The 21,582-nt window shown below is 44.1% G+C and overlaps 1 long non-coding RNA gene across 1 annotated transcript in view; it reads left to right on the top strand.

Moving 5' to 3' along the window:
* LOC121160013 overlaps positions 1 to 21,061 on the top strand; it is a 424,394-nt gene extending 403,333 nt beyond the window's left edge. Inside the window, exon 3 of the long non-coding RNA XR_005884484.1 lies at positions 20,974 to 21,061. This is a non-coding gene — a long non-coding RNA (uncharacterized LOC121160013). The remainder of the gene's footprint in view (positions 1 to 20,973) is intronic.
* Positions 21,062 to 21,582: the final 521 nt, after the last annotated feature.

Raw genomic sequence — 21,582 nt, 5'->3', positions numbered from 1 at the left:
TGCCTGCCCGCTGTGTTGTACTCACAGCTGGTGTGGATCAGCATCTTTGACAAAATACTACAGCCAGCAAGTTCAAGTTGGCTTTCATAAAATATGTCATGGTGTTTAAGTGCCCCAGAAGGTCAGGAGAATGGGAGGTTTTGCAGCTCCCAGGGTTTCTGCCCACTTGACCTGCCCTGTTCCAGCCAGGAGTCTACAGCCTGGGAGCTTCCAACACTGATCTGAACGGGCTGAGTGGGTCTCCGAGTCATGGCTTAAGTACTTCAGAAACCCACCGTGGATCATACAAAGGGCTCTCCTCTGCGTAACCGGTGCCGTATGGACACATTTCTTAAATCCACGTGCTTGCTTCCAATAAGTCTATTTTTGACATCCAAATGTCAAGATTATCGGGCGATCTGGGCACCTGTCAGCCCCACAGTTAATCGCAAACACTCTTTGTCATACTAAGACTCTTCTACATTTCCTCCTTAACCTTGAAGGATTGTGAAAGCAAACTGATAACATTAGAAATTGTATGGATGCTGAGGTCTTTTTAACTATTGGAGAAAATAGAACTAGCGTAGGGAACAACGTGAGGAGTCAGCATTAAACAAGGAGCCGGTTATGAGTTCTCCTCCCTTACTCTTCTCCATCTCTTATTACACACACACACACACACACACACACACACGCGCGCACACACACACACACACGGGCACTGAAAATTCTGAGAATTGATCAAGACTGGTAAATAGATCTGGCTTGAAGATTCTTCTCTCTCTATTTTCTTTTTTTTTTTAAAAGATATTATTTATTTTTATTGGAAAGTCAGATCTACAAAGAGGAGGAGAGACAGAGAGGAAGATCTTCCATCTGATGATTCACTCCCCAAGCGGCCGCAACAACTGGCGCTGAGCTGAACTGATCCGAAGCCAGGAGCCAGGAGCTTCTCCAGGTCTCCCACGCGGGTGCGGGGTCCCAAGGCTTTGGGCCGCCCTCAACTGCTTTCCTAGGCCACCAGCAGGGAGTTGGATGGGAAGTGGGGCCACCAGGATACAAACCAGCTCTCATACAGGATCCCAGTGTGTTCAAGGTGAGGACTTTAGCTTCTAGGCTACTGCGCCGGGCCCTCTCTCTATTTTTTCTATGGATTGTTAATTAGCTGCTGATTTTCTGTTTGATTTTTGTCTTCTTTGCTAGCTAGTAATTTCACTGGTAGAGTGAAACTGTTTCTTTTAATTCATCTAAAAGCGCCTCCTCTTCAACATCCCTTCAAGCTAGACGTGACTTTCTCCTAAACTGGTCTTTGCAGTAACAAATTAAGGTAAATGTTGTTAAAGACAGCACCAAACCAAGTTTATAATGAGAGTTGGTCCGCTTGCTAATTTTGTTTTAAATTTAGCGAAATGATAAAGGGGAGGGAGTCAGAATGCTGAGGTTAATGGTCAAAATCCTCCCAGCCCAAAGTGAGGGCAAGGAATCAGTGTGCTGAGGCGGCGCGGCTCCTGGCATCGGTGTCGGCGCAGTCAGAGGGCAGGTGCCTGGGAGTGCGTGGACAGTCCTCTGTGGGCTCTCTGTGGGCTCTGGACAAGCTGACTCTAAGCCCAGGGAAAGTACACATGGAAGCTCACAAACGGAACGTCTACATATGTAAGCACTTTGCATCACGCTAACACGCGGGTCCATAGTACTCTTCTACATGTCTGCCATGCAGTGATACCAAGGTAACATTCGGAAGAGCAGGGTAACACGTCAGCGTCTGGGCAGAGTGAGGACGCGGGGAGGCCTGGGCGTCAGCCTGCACCGGCTGTTTTGTGCTTCTGGTGTGACTTCACCACAAGGGCTCTTGGCGTCGCACATCCCCATCAGACTTGTTCTTCTCCCCCAAGTTGAGGCAGAGGACATTTCCTGAGGGATTGTGCGTGAGCGCTGTGCTGCCTGGGCAGAGGATGGAGGGGACCCGGGGAGCCAGGCAGACGGGTAGGTGCATGCGTAGACTCTGGATGGATGGCTCCTAGGCCTTAAGGTCTTCCTGTTCTGAGACAGGAGGGCGGGACAGCAAAAAGCTCTTCTGAAGTTCAGTTCTCAGGGCAGAAGGCCCTCCTTACGGGCCAGAAGGTAACACTGATATGAGAAACTTGGTAGAGTTTGGGCAGAGCAGTTAATCCGAGAAGAATCAGAAGTGACACCAAATTATTACTTTAGGGATATTTCTATCTTATTTTTATTAGGTAGTTTCCATTATAAGCAATAACCATTTTATTAAATTAATAAGCATTATACACTCTCAAGAATTCTCATAAATCATTCAGACTGCTGCTGCTACTTTAGTTAGATGAAATAATTCTTCCACTCTGGGGGCAAGCATGTCCTTCTTATGGCTGTTCAACCCAGCCCACAGAACTAACAACACACGCAAGTGTGTGCGCATGCGCGCACACACACACACACACACACGCGCGCGCGCGCACACACACACACACACACACGTTTATACACTGAACCTTGGCAGCATCACTCATACAGTAAATATTTCTGAGCAGGAAATGCCCTGGGAAACTCTTACTCTGCCTCTTCCTCTTTGCAAAGGCAAGAGGCGGGGCCAAGAGAAGATAATTAATGTATCGCTGTTATTCCTGCTATGTCTCATTTCTTCAGGCCAGGGTGGTGCTTACTGTGGCTGTGAAAATAGGAATACCGGGGCCACATGAGGGTCAATTCCACAGAAGGAAAAGTAGGAAAACATCTCTTTGACCAGTAGCTATTAAGGGTGGTCCTCTTAAGAATCAAATTTTAAACTTTTCCTGTTTCAAAGACTTCTGTCTACTCTTGGGCAGGATAATGGATCAGACAGCATGGAAGGGCCCGGCGTGGTAGCCTAGAAGCTAAAGTCTTCGCCTTGTACACACTGGGATCCCATATGGGCACCAGTTCATATCCTGGTGGCTCCACTTCCTATCTAGCTCTCTGCTTGTGGCCTGGGAAAGCGGTAGAGGATGGGCCAAAGCCTTGGGTCCCTGCACCCGTGTGGGAGCCCTGAAGAAGCTCCTGGCTCCTGGCTTCGGATCACCACAGCTCCGGCCATTGTGGCCACTTGGGGAGTGAATCACCGGATGGAGATCTTCCTCTCTCTGTCTCTCCTCCTCTCTGTATATCTGACTTTCCAATAAAAATAATAAAATAAATCTTTTTTTAAAACAGCAAGTATGGAAATGTTTTATGTTGGTTCTAAAGAGTGGAGACTGATATTTTTATGAACTGAGCCGTAACTACTGCAGAAGAAGGCCAACTTGATCTAAAAAGTGATTACAGAGGTAAAATTTACAAGCAGTAAAACTTATCAACTCTAACAGTCAAGCTGATGAGGGTTGGTAAATGTTTATACTCGTAACTACCGTCACGGTCATGACAGGTGATATGAAACTCCTTTCTATAATTTGTTTATTCGTTTATGATTTGATGGACGTTTGGATCATTTTCAGTTTAGATAGAAAGTGAAATAAAAAGGGACATTCCCTGACAATTGAAAGCTGGTCTGGCACTCACACTGAGGCCGAGTCTTTCAGAGACAAAAGGAGAGAGAGAGCCACCTGCCAGTTGCCGGTTCACTCCCCAGATGACAGTAACGGCAGCCTGGGGCCGGGCTGAAGCCAGGACGGCGGACACAGGAACTCACGTGGTCAGATCACCATCTGCCACATTGTCGGGCGCATTAGGGTGTTGGATCATAAACAGAGCAGCTGGGACTTGAGTGGACACTCTGAAATGGGGTGCCATGAATCCCTTGTGCTTCAGCATTGGCCTGGCAGGTTGATATCAGGATCTTGAACTGGCAATCCAATAGCAGCAGCTTACTCTGCTGTGCTAGCCGCAGTGTCAGCCCTGTGTGAGTTAAGTTTGTTTTTTCTTTATGATTACCCAAATGGGGTGTATGTATTCAGGTCTCTTCATGTTCACTAATCTTCTGCTCTTTTAAATTTGCTTTTTAACTCCACCCATTTTTTTTTTTCGGTGCTGATACTGTTTCCTATCTTTGTATAGTTAAACATTGCACGGCAATTTAAAAGATGAACTTGTATCTTCATGCGGTAACATGAAGGAATTTCAGAAGCATTACACTTTGAAATGAGACATGAAAGTCCATATATTCCGTGATTCTGTTATATGAAAGTTTAGAAATGGCAAAGCATTAATGCCAAAAGCCTGATCATGTGATGAACCCTGAGCGTCAGGACCTGATGGTTAAAGAGCAGAAAGGCACTTTTGGGGGTCTGTGAATGGACCGTGTCCTAGTCATGATGACAGGAGTGACTGTAAGTACATGTGCTCTCAAAGTGGGGAGAACAGTTAATGTTTTTGGGAATACTTAAGCTAGGGATGGGCATTTAGCCCCACAGGTAAGACACTGGTTTGGTTCAAGTATCTGGATTGGACGCCCAGCTCCAGCTCTTGACTCCCATTTCCTGCCAATGTGGGCCTGGGAAGATGGCAAGTGATGTCACGCACAAGGGGTGTCTCCTGTGCGTTCTTGCCACTTCCCTTCAGCCTGGGCCACCCCGGGGTGTTGCAGAACGCTCGAGGCCGACAGCATCTCTATCTCTCCCTCTCCGTCTCTGTCTCAGAAACAAACAAACAGCAATTTGAAAAGACAAACTGTCAGGGCTGGAGTCACGGTGCAGTTATCCCATATGGGCAGTGGTTCAAATCCTGGCGGCTCCACTTCTGATCCACAGTATCCTGCTTACGGCTTGGGAAGGAAAGAGGATGGCTCCAGTCCCTGGGTCTCTGAACCCCCATGGGAGACCAGAAGGAAGCTCCTGGTTCTTGGCTTTCAGATTGGCTCAGTTCCAGCTGTTTGGGGAGTGAACCAACAGAGGGAAGATTCTCCCTCTCTCCTCTTTGTCTCTCCTCTCTCTGCAACTCTGCCTTTAAAATAAGAAAGCACAAAAGAAAACTTAAAAAAAGACAAGCTCTACCCTATCTTCTCAAGGATCGAGTGCAACCCATTTCCATTCCTTCTGATTAATCTGCCTGACAAGCAGATAGAAGTTTTCTGACTTTCACATCTGCATGCCCAGAAGTACCACACGGAGATAATTCCACTTCCCATCATGTTACACTCATGGTGTCTGTTATATTTTTGATTTTATGAAGCATGTTTATGACAGCTATTCTCACATCTTAGCTGGCTAATTACATTGCCTGTCATTTCTGGGTTTGTTCCAATTAATTGCGTTTTCTCCTTGTTATGACTTTTATTTCTTTCCTTCTTTACAATGTTTGACGGAATGTAGGTGTAAAGAATTTTTTTGTGTTCGAGTGTTGGATTTTGTTATATTGTTTTAAAGAATGTCACACTTTGTTCTTGCTTGCATGTAAGCTACATTAGATCACTGTGATCTTTACAAGTGTTGATCTGAAACACTTTAGGCCAGGTGTATTATCATCTTTCGTATAGTGCTAATTTGCTTCCATCGCTAAGGAAATTTCATCCCAGGGACTTTAACCGATGTCCCATGTCTTATTAGGAATCTATTCACTCCGACTGACGTGAGAAATTAATTCTCATCCCTATTTGATCTCTAGACATCGTTCTGCCTTCTGTTTCCTGGTAGTTATTTGTTCGGCTTTGGGGTAGTTTCCTTTCATGCATACTCATACCAGTGCTTAGCCAAAGATTTTAGGCAATCTTTTTACAGGTCTTCAGAGCACTGTCTGTGCAGATTTCTTCTATTGCCTTCTTCCCATAAATTCTAGCTACCTTTTTCCCCCTGAACTCCATTCTTCATCTCTTCAATTCCACGAGACCATTAGCCTCTTGTTGGGTTCCTTTCCCTGAACAGTAGCCTGCAGATTGCTCCTGCGTAGCAATCTGGTGCAATCACAGGGCCTCCCCATTTATATTTGCTTCCCCTGAGGACTCACAGCCCTGTGCTACCCGTGTTCCCATGACTGAAAATCATTCATTTCATCTACTTTGTCTGCTTTTTAATGCAGCCGAATAAATCTGATTGCACTTTTTTCATCATAGTCTGAAGCAGAACTCCTTCGTAAACACTTTTTGGGTTATCACATTTTTCTGTTACGTTATTAGACTTTTTCTTTGATTGCCAGTGAAGACCTAACCTTGAAGACTAGAGGAGGAACTAAGTAAAGAGAACAACAGGGAAATGATGCTGAATTTTGGTTTTTAAGTACGGAGGTTCTTTCCGTGTGGTCGTAGGGTCCTTCAGCTGTCCAGAAGGGCAGAGGCTGGTACATGTCGTGTGAGGTCCCTAATCAGGTGGGTCATGGTAGCTGTGTTTCTGTGGGAAAGGACCACCAGAAAACAAAACTTTTTTTTTTCCCTTTTACCTCTCCTTCCTCTAATTTTCAGGATTCATAGACATCATACTGAGTAGAAGGGAACTAGGACAGCTTCTCAGTGACTAGTCACCTGAACTCCAAGGAGCTGAGGGCAGCGATCTAATCAAATGGTTACTTTGGAACTAGTATCTATTTTTGATCTTATACTTTCTAACCACATGGTCTGAACATGTGGTCCCTCATTGGTGGCCCAGCTACAAGAGACCACTCAGAATGGTGCTGAGCCATACATGAATGTTCCAGAAGGGAGCAGCACACCTTCCAGACTTCTCTCTTGTGTCCGCACAGTGTATTGTGGCCTTCTAAAGTACTGTTGAATGAATAGATTCAAAAAGAGATCTTATCTAAATTCAAAAAGAGATACTTGTCTAAATATCCTCCATGTTTCTGTGCAATTTTCTTTTACTTCTTATTCTCCTTATTCTCTCTCTTTTTTTTTCTTTTGTAACTTAATCTGGAATTGGACAACTCCAAGCAGAGCAAGTTCTTTCTTGTAGAATAAGCAAAAGTGTTCCATTTTCTGAAGCATTCTATCTCCTGGCAGCTAAGCACTTCATTCCTCATTTGCTTTATGGAGTGGCTGTGACGATGTGATGAGATGCTTTATGTAGATTTACCAAACTCAGTGTCTGTCCCCAAAGCCTCGCTTCCTGTCAGTTAGACACTGCTTCCTGCGCTCCTTTGGCTTGTCCACCTCTTAGACATTTTCTAAATGAAAGCCTTACTTGAAATTTTTCCTCCTTTCCCATCACTGGGCACTTCTTCGTCTAATGCCATCAGTGGCACTGGGAGGCAGTAAAATAGTAGTACTAAGGGGTTACTATTTTATGTCCTCCTCTTCATAAGATTTTTTTTTTAAAGAAGCTTTATTTTTGCACACATGGAAGGCAGGAGCTCTTCCAGGTCTCCCATGCGGGTGCAGGGTCCCAAGGCTTTGGTCCGTCTTTGACTGCTTTCCCAGGCTACAAGCAGGGAGCTGGATGGGAAGTAGGGCTGCTGGGATTAGAACTGGTGTCCATGTGGGATCCTGGCATGTTCAAGGCGAGGACTTTAGCTGCTAGGCCACCACGCTGGGCCCAGGATTGTTGTTTTTAAAAGAATTAAGCAATGTTTATGCCTTCAGAAAATGTGGGTTGGATAAAAGGCATTTCTCTCACAGAAGTTAAGGATTAGGAGTCTGTAATGGCAAATAGGTATTCAGACTAATTTGGGGTTCTCAGTTCAACCACTAAATGTGTTTATCAGTGATGCTAAGTTGAAGCTGAGTTTCTACAACTCCTAGAAGCCAAAGATTAGGTTAGGGGATTATCTTGCTTTGGAGTTATCTTCTGTCAAAATCCCCCAAAAAACAGTTTTTGCATTTAGGACAAGTAAGTTTACAGTGTGACAGTGAAAAATTATATTCTGCTTGACCAGAAGATGGGGTAAAGGAAGGCCTGAGAGCCGGGGGTCCGTGTAGCTGACAACAGAGTGCAGGTGGACACATTCCTCGATGACTCCAATTGGCGGCAGGGTCCTTCCTGGGTCCTGCTCTCAGCCTGCTGCCTTCACAGTGACAGAGCCAGCTGCGGTGGAGCTGGGTTACTGAAGGCAGCCAGGCCCTGAAGCACTGAAGAGTTCTCCCAGAGACGCCACTTTGTCCCCCTGGCCTCTGCTTGGCCCTCCCTTGCAGCCGCTCACTTTTCAGGCATCTTGCTCAGGAGTGATTTTTGCAGTATTTCAGCAGGCGGTGCGGTGAAGCAGAAATACCACACTCTTGGTGGAAACCCAAGGTCAGCACAATTTCTTCCCAGGGCAATTGTAACCTTTTGTGCTGAGACTGGGATGTCTGGGTCATAGCAGGGGAGTGCAGAGCCAGTTTTTGGGGTCTCTAAGGCTCTTATCTCTTTCCGGAGCACCAGGGCTAAGATCACGAATTCATTCGTGGCCGAAGGGCAGCCTCCCATCTCGCTGAGGGAACACGGGGCTTTTTGCAGATCACACTGCCGGGAATGCTCACGTCCAGGCAACACATGCCTTCGGGCTCGCTGACACCTTTCTGTCACCGCTGTGCCTTTCTATGTGCACAAACTTCTCTGGGGAAGGGACTGGCCCCTCCGAACTCGCTCTTCAGCATCCTCCAAGACTCAATTCTCCAAAAACATTTTCTGGAAATTCTAGGTTCTACACACACTCTTCTCCACCATTTCTAGGCAGTTTGAGTCTCCTGTTTTCTCCCAGCGTCTAAGAGCTTGCCTCCACGCGGGACCTATGTCCTTGACTTTGATTTCCACGTCTGTGACCCCCCTGGTCTGTGACAGCTGGGACCACATTTTGCTCATCATGGCTCTTTTGTGAGCTCTGGGTCTAGCTTAAGGTTTTGATTCAGTGACATCTGAATTTATTCATTTTGTCTTTTACTGTCTTCATGAAATTTATTTTCCCAGCTATAAAATGTAGATATGGATACCCTGAAGGCTAATGTAATTTTAAGTACACATGTAAGTCCCTGAGTTTGTTAGAGGGGCTTTATATTTTCACAGAAACAATGTCAGCTGAACCCGACTGTTCGCTTTGAAGAAGAAAAGATGTCACAAAAAAGTTATACAGAAGTGGAGAGGGATGCAAGAGAGAGGAATGTGAGGGCAGAAAAGCAACTGAGTTTTGGGTGTGTGGATATAGCTGGTGTTGGTGGGATGTTACCAGCTGATTATAAATGTCACAGCTTGCTATGTGAGGGAGGCAGGCAGCTGTGTACAGCTGCTTCTCCATTGCTTTTCCACGCTTGTCCCTTCAAGTGCATGGTTCTGAGTCACTGCCTGGGATTATGGGGTTTTAAGGACAGACATGATGTCAGAATAAGATTTGGAGAGAAATAGGGTTTTTTTTTTTTCTTTGTTCAGGTCAAAGCTTAGGCCATGTCAGCTACACCTTTCTTAGAAGATGTGGGGTGGTTCTATTCAAATAGCTTTTCCTTGGCACAGAAACGTGTCAATCATACAGATCTATTTCAAGTCTCACTGTCCTGATGAATAACATGCTGACACTTTGTCAGTCCATGACCACTTAAGTATCAGGCTGGAGGAGGAGTTCCTGGGTGGGGAGGAAGTCACGACTGGCAACATTCTGTTTCTGTACACAGGTGAGATGAAGCATCCCTCCAGTATTTCTGACTTCTTGCCCAAATTTGTCATGTGTACCTTTTGTCATACTCTTCTCAACATGTGAGAAACATTATTATGCCATGCTACAGATGAAAAGTAGGGTTATAGAGAGAAGGTGGCTCACAGGTCCACAGGGAGGGGCACGAGGTCCAGGAGTTGAACACAAGCTTGTCAAATTCAGCTTTATCCTAATCTCAATGGTTTTCCTGTTAGTAAGATCTACTTGCCCAAAGTATGAATACTGAAGTCTACAACCCTAAATATAAAATCAGGGAGTACTGGGCTCTTTTATGAATCTGGCAAAAATAATTACAGCTTTTTCTAGGAAGTAAAATGAATATATGTATTCAAATTTTATGTCTTAGTTTTTAGTACTTAACGAAGTCCCAAGAGTCTAACTCAGGGCTACAGGTGAAAAATTCTTGATCTGGTCCATGTCATAAATATATACAATTATTATGAACCTATTAAAAATACACCTATATAATTTGAAGCAAGTTTGTGGTACAGTAGACTAAGGTGCTTCCTTGGAATTCCCACATCCCATAGGTGACTGCTTAGAATTCCATCCCATCTCTGGACTCTAGACTCCTGATCATGAACATCCTGTGGGTAGCAGGTGATGGCTTCATGACTTGGGTCCCTGTCAACCAGGTGGGGGACCCACATGATGTATTTGACTACTAGTTTTGTCTTGTCTAGCCCTGGAGTAAGTCAATGTTTGGAACCCCTCCCTCCTCCCTTTCTCTCTGTCTTCTTGTCAAAGACATACAAATAATTCAATTTAAAAAATTAGAACAAATTTTACCACAAATGTATTACTCTAGTCCGGTTCCTCAGTATACTCACAGAGAAGCCAACACTGAGAGAGGCGGGAAGGAAATACTTGGTAAGTCACATGAGGTGTTCAGCTCTTGTCCTTTCTGATTATATGACCCACTGGGCTCTCAAACTCAGTTATGCACTAATGGAAAAAATACCCCCAAGGATGAATGAAGGTCAAGGTGAGAAGGGGAACAGGCCTTGATTATATAAACACCTGTTTCTATTGCTGGCTGTGAAGTCCTGGCCTACAGAGTGGAGGTGGAAGATGCTGGTGACTTTTACTCCCTCGGGTGTTTATTTGTCCCAAGAAGCCTGGATTCCCAAGCCACCTCAGTTACTAAGGAACAGATTCCACAAAGAATCGACAACATTGATATTCAAGTCTTCCCTCCTGTCTTATAGATCAATGGCTTGTTCTTATCTGATGGCATCCACTGACATATTTCCCTGGGATCAAAGAAGGAAAAGAAGAAATTGCAGGTAGAGTTTGCAGCTGGCTAGCATATCGTGTTTTTATTGAAAGGCTTTACTGTTCCACATTGCCTGGTTTTCCAAAATCCATGTAGTCAGGGGGCTTAGTGTGCCTGGCGAAGTGACAAGAAGGGTCTGGGCTAAGCTTCCGTCCATCATCATTGGTTGGTTCCTTAACATATTGGACTATCATATTCACAAGGTCTGACTCTTGTTTTAGCAATTCTGTATTTTTAGTGGATAATACGCAGAGGAAATCCATACCATGTGTAGAGGTAGATGTATGCACAGCCATGCCTGCAGACGGACTACATGAAAGTTAGATTAAAGGTTCGAAATAGAGAAAAATATACAGAGGTACACTAAAATTGAATGAATTGTATGAATCACATACGAGTCCTCAGGTAAAATTTTTTTTTTTTAACCAACTCTGGGGCATGTGCTTGGAACTGTGTTAGGAGAGAGGAAGATGTGAGAATTGTAACATTCACAGCATTTCTTTACTCATTCATGCATCTGCCTTTGTCCTTCCATTCTCTCAGACAAAGGAATTGTTTTGGTGTTCTAAAGGACCATAGAAGAGGTACATGTAAATCAAATGAAAAAAATAAGGTAGGTCAACCTATAGGAAGAGACCATAATGCTGAATTTTAAAACTGGGTGTTGGTGCGGCGCAATAGCATCGTGGTTAAAGTCCTCGCCTTGCACACACTGGGATGCCATATGGTCGCCGGTTCTAATCCCAGCAGCTCTGCTCCCCATCCAGCTCCCTGCTTGTGGCCTGGGAAAGCAGTGGAGGACAGTCCCAAAGCTTTGGGACCCTGCACCCACATGGGAGACCTGGAAGAGCTCCTGGCTTCAGATTGGCTCAGCTCCAGCCATTGCGCTCACTTGGGGAGTGAATCATTGGAATGAAGATCTTCCTCTCTGTCTCTTCTTGTCTCTGTATATCTGCCTTTCCAATACAAAGAAATAAATCTTTAAAAAAAAAACTGTGTAGGAGCACTCTGAATAAATGGGACACTAGGACAAGATGAGAGGGGCACTCATGCCAGAGTGGCAGAGCAGAGACACTGGCAGAGAACCATGAGCTGGCATGATAGTGGGCAGTGGTATGGTTGGCATGTGTCCCTTCCAACATTCACGTGGTGAGACATACCTGCCAATCTGACAGTGTTTGTGGTGAGGTCTGTAAGAACTAGGATGCTTGCAAGAAAGGCGTCCCACAGTATCAGGCTTCACTTGTCCTTCAGTCTTCAGCCATGTGAGCCTTTGTCCACTCCAAGGATACAGCATCAAGGTTTCATCTTGGGAGTGGAGAGCAAGTCTCATCAGATGACGGAACCTGCCAGAGTCTCAAGTTTTCTTAGCCCAAAGAAGTGTGAGAAATGAATGACTATTCTTTAAAATGACCCAGGCTCAGGTATTCAGTGTAGCAGGATAATCACATGCATCTTTGGCAGTGTCAGAGTAAAGGATGTGTAAAGCGGAGTTTGGGGCAGGGAGGGAAGAGGCTAGAGAATTACTCAGCGACAAGATCACAGGAGCTTTATGTGCTAAGCTAAGGAGTTTGAACTTTATCTTGAAAACCAAGGGGAGCTGTAGAAGGATTTTAATGTGGGTGAGTGGCAGAATCAGGTTTATGCTTCGGACACATTACTCCGCCCTCAGGGAAGGGAGTGCATTGGACAGAGGCCAGTTTGGAGGTTGCGAGATGTGTTAGGATGATGTTGCTGTAATCCACATGGAATCCAGAATTAAGCAGTAACAGCTGCTAAAGACAGGAAGACAGATATATTGAAATGATATTTAAGAGGAAGGATATAAAGTGTAAGGAGTTCATCGAATATCCCACCCTGGACCCAGCGCTATTTCCTCCTCTTCACAGCTCATGAAATTCGCGCCAGTCCAGCTGTCCACCAATCAGCCATTTCACTTGAGAATCCCACCCCCAACTCCCCAGCCCCATCCCCATCCCCAACTCTGCCCACTTACCAATCATTCTTAGGCAATCACCTGTGACAGTCTCAAGGCACCAGTCCTCTGGGGCTTGCCCTCAATCCCTCCCAATCCCCGCCCCCCACACCTTACAGACAAAAAGGTCCCCAGGTGCGGCTCTGTCTGTCTTCTCCTTCTGGCCTCCCTCCCCCCCTTCCCCTTTTCCTCCCGGCTGATCTCCACCACCTCCACCCCGTTCCTGCCCCACTGGAATAAACCTCCTAAGATACCTCCTTGCATCTGGTGTTTTCGGCTCACGGTAAAGAACCAGGTTGCAGAATTAGCCACGCATGGTAATATCGTAATAATATCGTATGAACTACAACTTAAACTGTTTTAAATAACTAACATAAAGGAGCTCAATATTTGTATGTAGGGATGAAAGGCAATGAGGAATCAAGAAGTTTACTTTTTGAAATTATCTGTATGGTGCTGTCCTTTACTGAGATTGTAAATATAATCAAAGAAACACATGGTAAAAGCAGTTGTAAAGGTAAATTTTTGAATATGTACGGGCAGATATTCAGCTGGAGATTGCCGTATTGCAGTTGACTGTTGGGGTCTCAAGGAAGAAATCTGGGTTGAAAATGCAGATTTTACATTCATTATGCTTAGATGGTTAAGGGAAATGTTACTTAATGTGACTATAAATGTGGGTACAACGAAAGGTAAGGATAATGCAAATTAAGAGACCAATGAATGATCAGGAAGGAGAGTTGGAAACAGTTCAAGAGGCCAAAGAGGAGGAAGTTGTAAGAAAGAAGCGTTGTCTGGGGCGAAGTGCCTCGGAGGACAGGGTTTAATACGAAGGGCTTTAACTTCTTAAAACCATCACTTTCAGCAGGCAGGTATAGCGGGAAGCCATATCAACAAGGAAATATGAGGAATGGGGGAAATTAGAAACTGATGCAGATAAAATGTTAAGATGTACATGAGAGAGAGAGAGGAAGAGGAGATCAGACAAGGGGTTAAAATTATGTTGCTATTTCTCTTTCATTTTAATGGGAGTGAGTAGAATGTGTTTATTTGCTGATGAGTAAGAAATAGGATCAAGGGAGCAGCTGAATAAAAACAGTTCAGCCCCATTTTGCAGGTGAAAAGACCAAGGCTTAGCAAGGTGAAGTCAGATGCCTAGGGAACAGTGAACAAATGGCAGAGCTATTGCTGGAACACAGTGACACTCAGCAGAAGCGTCCAAGAGGCACTGGGGCAAAATCAAGAATGACGGGGATGGCAGCGGCAAGTGCAAAGCAGTTTGCAATGATGGAATACCTACTGTGTGCTAGTCTGTGTGTTAGTCATTTTAAGTGGGGACATCAGAAAATTCACTCAAAATATGTATCATAAAAAAGCTGTGCCTGGATTTCAGAAAACTTTTGTACTGAAATACACTCAATTTTTAATCTCATGATTTCCCAAACTTCCTGAAGTCGTTGCCTATGCAATTGGCAGCTTTGTGAGCTAAGTTGTAAGTTATAACAGAGACGGATCTTCCTTTTTCTAAATTTGGCAACTCATTGCCTGAACCTCTTTCTTCTGTGAGAAGAATCTGCTGCTGATTGAAGTGGTCATGGAATTCTGCCGTAGATTCAGAAAATATCCAGCCAAGATCAGAAAGGGATATTCCCCAAAAAGGCAGAATCTAGAATCAGACGATTCTGGCTTTATCCTGGCTCATGACATGCCAGCAGGGTACCTGGCTAAGTTCCCTGTTGTTGTTTTTTTCTGAGCCCCACTTTACTCATCAGTGAGAGGAGCTGCATGCTGACCTTTAGGATGTGAAGTGTGACTTTGCACTTAGTCTTGTGAAGATTCAGTGCATTAGCCTAAAGACGTACAAGGAAGCGCCTGGCACATAGTAAGTGCTCACTAAGGAGCAGTTCGCACTGTCGGTTAACCACCCAACTCCCTGGACAGTGAGGCTTGGGCCCAGGATCTGGGTCCCTCCTCTTAGACACGTTTGTTCTCGTATCCACAAGGGCTGTGGGGCTAACAGGAATCTTTCAAGTCGGCTGTGAGCTGCTGCTACAGTAGCCATTCTCACTACTTTCCAGAGGCAACCAAGGCAGCCCTGCACCATTGCTACTTCCTGTAAGCTCTCTGATATCCCTTTTAAAAACATACACTTCTCTTCTCCTTAAGTTATCGCTAAATGTCAACTGCTTGTACCCGAGAATGCTGACTCATTAAAGAAGCGTTCTTATTTTTGGATCCTGGCAATTAAGAAATTTCTTCAAGGTCAAGTAGCTAGCAGTATATAGTGAATCCAGAATTCTAATTCAAAGATTGCACTAGAACTGTAGCCCTCACACTTAGTGCTGTTCTGCCAGAAAGCTACAGGCTCCCCATGTTTATGACTATCAGGCAGTCATCTGATCTACCCTTCACAACAGCATCTCCTGTATGGTATCCTTACTGGTACTCCTCCTGCCTCTGTTTGATCCATATTCATGACAGGGGAATCACCGTTATCCTGAAATTTTGTCAATTGTCAGACTCATTTTTTGATTATGATTTTTTTTCACACAGATTGGATTGTGCAGCAACTTCCCCTCCCTTCCCCCCCCCCCCCCGCCCAGTTTTTGGCAAATGCTATAGTCTTTGTTTCCCAGGAGCAAAATGGGTGACTGAAAACAATAGAAATGTTTTCTCACAGTTTGGAAAGGCAGAGTCTGAAAGTCAAGGGCAACAGGGATGACGCTTTCTAGAGGCTGCAGGAGGATCTGTTCCTTCCCTATTCCAGCTGCGGCAGGTGCAGGCAATCCTGGGCTCCCTGAGTTGAGGCTACGTCACTGCTGTCTCTGCCTCCAGCCACACATGCCCTGCACTTTGTGTGTCTCCTGTGTCTGTGAGTCCACATCTCCATACACCCCCTCCCCCGCCCCATTTCAGCGTGACTTCATCGGAACCTGGTCGCTGTCAATCTCTTTTTTCAAATAAGGTCACGTTCATGGGTATGAGAGTAAAGATTCAAACATGCCTTTGCAGCAACTAGGATGAGAAAATATGAAAATCTTTCCAGTAAATGATGTATAAGTTTAGCCGTAAAAGAAAAGCATGCCTTCCCAAAAGTAAGGAAGAGGCATAAAAGAAAAGACACAGTCAGGGGTTGCTGGGCTTCTCTGCCCGTTGGCAACATGTCCTTTCCCTCTTGTGAGAACTGCAGTAGAACTTGGTGAAGTCCCAGAGCTGATGGGCGCGTATAGATTAAGCATTAGCATTTACCTCTCTGGTGCCCTCCACTTCCCAAAGGTAACCACTTCTGTAAGATTTGTTTTTTTACAGGCTTGATTTTAAAAAATTGATTTCCTGTGTTTATACACACATGCATTTTTGGAATAGGGTTCATACTGTATCATATGCCATTAGCTCTTAGAATCTACAGTGCATTCGTCTCAGGCCCTCCAGCAGGTACCAGAATCCAAGAATGCCCAACTTCCTGATACAAAATGGTATAGTCAGTATATACTTATACGTATCTTCCCACACATTGTGTTTATTTTCATGAATTAATTGCTTAATTTGAAAAATATGAGAGTGGGGGAAGAATGAGAGAATTTATCTGCTGATTTACTCCCCAAATGTCCACAATGGATAGGAAAAGGGCCAGGCTGAAACTGGAGGCTTGGACCTCGGTCCAGGTCCCTCACATGTGTTTGCAACCCAGTTACCTGAGCCATCACTGATGCTTTCCTGGGACTACACTGGAAATGAAGCTGGGATTTGAACCCAGGCACGCTGCCATAGAGAGTAGGCATCACTAAGCCAAGGACCCACCATTCTTCCTGCACATTTAAAACCATTCCAATTACGAACCTGATGCAATGGAAAAGCTATATGAAGAGTTGATAGACTATATTGTTTAGGGAATTATGATAAAAAAAAGCTATATTTTTTGGGAGTAATGGCAGAAAAAGTCCATACATGTTTGGTACAGATGCAGTTTTTCAAAACGTATTTTCCATCTGCCATTGCTTGAATCTGTGGATGTGGAAACTACAGATATGGAAAGCTGATTATAACTGCAACTGAGACTTGATGAAGTCTCACCAGGCCTGAATACTTGCAATCTTGTCCTGTAAACACAATGGTTATTTTGATGGCTGCTTCCCCACTGTTGGAAATACCTTGCTATGCATACTGCGTGTCTGTGTAATGACTCTCAGTTCTGTTTTGCTCTTTTAGTCCATACCATACCTTCCAATTCCTGGGCCAATGTCCTACCACACAGTTACAGGCTCATAGACAATGCCATCCCGTGCCTGAGCCAATTCCATGATATGCAATTACAGGCTTATAGCATGCTTTGGAATTTGCTATGGCAGCTACTTCCTTGTCTCCTTGTTTTTCTTTTCTTCTTCTTTTTTTTTTTTTAAATCTTTGCTATTTTGCACTTGTTATTTTGTAGATAAGCTTTGGACTTGCCTTGTCAAATTCTGAAACACATGAGCAAGGAAAACCTCTTGTGAATTTGGTCAGAGTTTGAGTGAATTTGCAGATCTGGGGGGGATTTGACATCTCCATAATATTGATGCTTCTGTTTCAGAAACATGATCTGCCTCATCAATTACTTTCAATCTCTCTTACTTCCTGGAGAGAAATTTCCCTGTTTTTGTCTACAGGCCTTGCATATTTCTTGTTAGACTTGTGTCCGTGCATTTAGCAGATCTTATCGCTGTGTGCTGGGCAGGAGGATTTGATTATTTTGCTGTCCATAATCCTTCTGTTATTTGAAGGATATATAGAACAGGAAAGAGGAAGTGCTCTGTTTCCTGCCTACAGAATATAAGAAGAGGGACATTTCATTTCCCTCACCGAGTCTCTGGCAGCCAGAGCATGGATGCATTGTTGAAGCTTGGTCAATGACATGTTATTATTTGGGACTTTAAGCCTTTAGAGAAGACTAAGTATCAGGCACATTTTTGGGCTAGCAGGTTCTTGGAGGTCAAAATCCTAGTGGTCCAGTGGTGAGGGGCTTCTTGGGCAGCCCAGCTACAGGACAGTATGTGTGCAGTTGTGGTATTGGTGGTGCTGGTCTGGCTGTTCACTTTGCCTGTGGCATGACTGTGGTTGTACATTATCTGTCTTGCTCTGCATGTACCTTATTCCTCAGTCAATTTGGTGAGATCCCTGATACCCTTCTTATACCCTTTCCCCCCCTATCTAAGGCAATCAGAATCATTTTCTATTGCTTATAAGCAACAAAGCTTACAAGGGTTCATCATGCAGTGTAATTTATAATTGTTTATTTTTTGATGTGTATTCAACCAATGGATTTTTTGCAATAGTCTCAGAAGTCAAGGTGAAATTTTACTTTAGTGTTATTCACATTCACAGGATTTCAGGACTGTAATAGTCTTGAAAGTGCCTGGTTTTTGAACATCTACTATGAGTCAAATGCCTATATTCTTTGTTATATTCAATTTCTGCATCTCTGAGAATCGACCTTCTATGTCTATGTTTGTAAATAAGGAAATGGAAGTTTAATGATGGTAACTAATGTGTCCACAGTTATATAACAAATCAGGAATGGAATTAGACTTTGAACTTGTTGTTTGTTCTATTATTAAGCCTCTGATCTTTTCAGTTTGTCAAGCTGGGTTTCTAAATAGACATTATCTTTTAAATATTTACTTCCCAGATATGCATATGCAATATTCATCATGTTTTTTTCTCTAAGAATACTTTCATGGTCCCAGGTCTTCACTTCAGATTTCCAAGCTGTTCATGCTGTCCTCTTTGTCCTCATCTGCCCTCACACTTGTAACCAGACAGCTTTGGTTCTATGGTCACCAACCTGTCTTTCTCTCCCTTTTTCCATGTCATACACTGGAATTCCCCATGAACCTTGTGGAAGTCCTCTGGCTCACAATTGTCTTTCCTCCTTTTCTGAACTTCCACAGTATATTTTGCCTCCACTCATTTGGCCTTTTAAAATTATATAGGTTGGCCTTTTAGGCATGACTCTCTCATCACCAAGACAAAACGGTTTCCTTTCCAGAGGGCGACATTGTTGCCCTGCAACCTTGTGCAGTCATGAGCTCCCTGTAGCATCTGGGGGAACTGGCTTGTCCTGTGGGAACTCTAAAAGCAAAAACAATTTTCGAGTCTCTGGCTTAAAAAAAACAAAAACCAAAAAACCCCCAAAAACAGTTGATCTTTGTCTGAGATAGTTCAACCTCTGGGCTTTCTGTTTGAGAGCACTTGCCTGATTCTGTCTTTAAAGTATTTCAGATTTTGTAAATTTTATTGTGAATCCTTAAAGTGTGGATTGTGGCCAGTTGGAAAATCCCACCCTCATGAGAGCTGGAAAAGAGGTTCCAGTGAACAGGCCAGGTGATGTAACCCAGTCTGTATTTCTTCCCAAGTCTTGCCCTGGCACAGCATTTTAATTAGCTTGAAAACCTTGAAAACCTTCTGTAGGCTGGCAGCTGCCCTGGGTGTGGGTTTTTCCTAAAGTAGAAAACCACAGAGGTAGAAAGCCTGCAGCACCTAAGACACGGACATCAGTGTTAATGTTTGTTCTACAAAAATGTTAACAACAATAAAATGGTCATGTTGCCAGAGAAGTTTATTTTTATATTTACCTGAAGGCAAACAATAGGTGTACCCTAGAATTCAGTAAATCTCTTGACATTTTAAGAAAGATTTGCTTGAAAGGTTGAGTGAGAGGAGATAGATAGATAGATAGATAGATAGATAGATAGATAGATAGATAAATTCATCACATGTTTGTTCATTTCTCAGATTGCCTCACTAACCAGGATTGAGCCAGGTCAAAGCCAGGAGCCAGGAACTCCATCTGTGTCTCTTAGTGGGGTGGCAGAGACCAAGAAGTTGGGTCCCATCCACAACCTTCGCAGGTTCATTAGCAGGAAGCTGGTTTGGAAGTAGAGCAGTTAGAAGCCAAACTGGCACTCCAGTGTGAGATGTGGATCTCCAAGCACCGGCTTAACCTGTTATGCCACAGCATCTGCCCCAAATCACTTGGAAGAGTTTTAAGACTCATTGCATTGAAGAGACTCACTGCAACCCTAAGAGACAGAGATAGAAACTGACTTGCCGTGTCTGCCTCAGGCTGGAAGTGTAGCGCATTAGCAGTTTGAATGTCCTTGACCATTTTCCACATACACACCCATCCGGTATCCCTCACGCCAACAACAATGGACACACACAAACACACACAACCCTGCTCCACGTAAGCCCAACTTCATCATCCTCTGCCTATCAGACTTTATTGAACCTCAAGCTATCTCTTTTCTGACCCATAAGAAGCAAAACTGGATTTTCTGCTTTTCAGAAAAAAAAAAACAAGTTCTATAGTTTTAAAAAGAGACATTTAATCAGAAAAATAAAACAGGTTCTACAAATATGTACAGATGTATTATGCAAAACATAGGTGTTATGCATCATTTTAAATATGGTTTAGCCAGAGAAGGACCCAGTTTTAGAATGCCTTTAGCTGGTATCCTTTTTTCCATTCACTTGTCTGGGAAAGACAGTGAGTTACGAAATTCTCATTTCTAGTCTTAGATTTCAGTTAGTGAGATATGACTTATTATGGAGGTCTTGGTCCCTCTTCAAAGACTTTGTGTGTGGCCCTTTATGTCACCCTCTTTGGGTCCAGGGAAGTTTATAATGGGGAAGGACTGCCCATACTATATGCTCTGAGGCATCCATCCCTCAGATCTCTGCTCCATGTGTAAGCAAGGGGGTCCTTCCCATGTGGTCTTACAGCTACTTCTCAGGGCTGTGAAATTCTTAACTGTGCTTTTCAAGTCTTTGTTTTCCACTTATTAAGGTCTTATTGGTTTCAGTTTATTCCCTCAAATTTTGTCCCCAGAAATAGATTTATTGTTCTGAAACATACTCCTCAGCACCATTAAGGTTGGCTCTTCCCCATAAATTGAAATGTGGGCTGAGTGTCCCAAAGATTTGGAGGTCATATTTTCCAAATACAAACTTGGGAAATGTGGTGTGACAAGGTGATAGAGTATTTAAAATTGGGGCTGACCTAGAAATTGCAGGACATGCAACTGTCATACCTAATGGCAGTGTGGCCTAGATAACACACACTATTTTCCCTGAAGCCTGTCTGCTTCATGACAGCTTCATTTGATGGTCCCAGATAGCCTGTCTCTTTCTGTTTTGGGTCAGCCAGTTAGTAAATCCCTATTTCCTCTTGCAGGAATGAATCCTACCTTCAGCTTATTTGTAGTCCAGGGATGATTGACAGACTGTGTACCCAACCCCAACCACTTCTAGAGCTCAGTGTGCACAAACAAGGCACCTTGCAGGTGCCCTCAAGACTGGGCGAGCCTGCCATGCCACAAGGAAACTTGGAGCATGGTGTCTAGCATGCATGAGTTAAAGGGCAAAGGGGAGAGTGGTAAAGGAGGAGGGGGCTGTATTTGGGAGTAAAGGGAAAGGAAGGAATTTTGGACATGGGCACTTGGGATAGACAAGGAAAATGGGAACAAACTCTTTGTGTTGTTTTTCCTATACTAGAGCAGGACAAGGCGCTGGATTTGAGAAGGGAGGAGGGCAGGACTGACTTTCTTGGGAAGCTCTGTAAAATTCTGCACGTTGCCACTGAGGAGTCAAAGGATGAAGGGGAGAGTAGACATCAGACATGTGGCTGTCTTCCTATTTCCAGAGTTCAGGAACCGCTGGCAATTACAGGCTGGGAAGGGCCAGGAGCAAATATGTGCTATGGAGGGACTGTGGTCTTCCTCTGATCTCTAAGTTGGAAGTTCAGTCCTGCTTGTGTGATAGCCTTGTGAAAGGGGTGGTGGAA

The sequence above is a fragment of the Ochotona curzoniae genome, unplaced genomic scaffold (assembly GCF_017591425.1).
Source record: "Ochotona curzoniae isolate NIBS_2020 unplaced genomic scaffold, NIBS_Ocur_1.0 contig_430, whole genome shotgun sequence".
Taxonomy (NCBI): domain Eukaryota; kingdom Metazoa; phylum Chordata; class Mammalia; order Lagomorpha; family Ochotonidae; genus Ochotona; species Ochotona curzoniae.
Note: the sequence above shows the minus strand (reverse complement) of the source record. Positions and strands in the feature narration are given on the sequence as shown.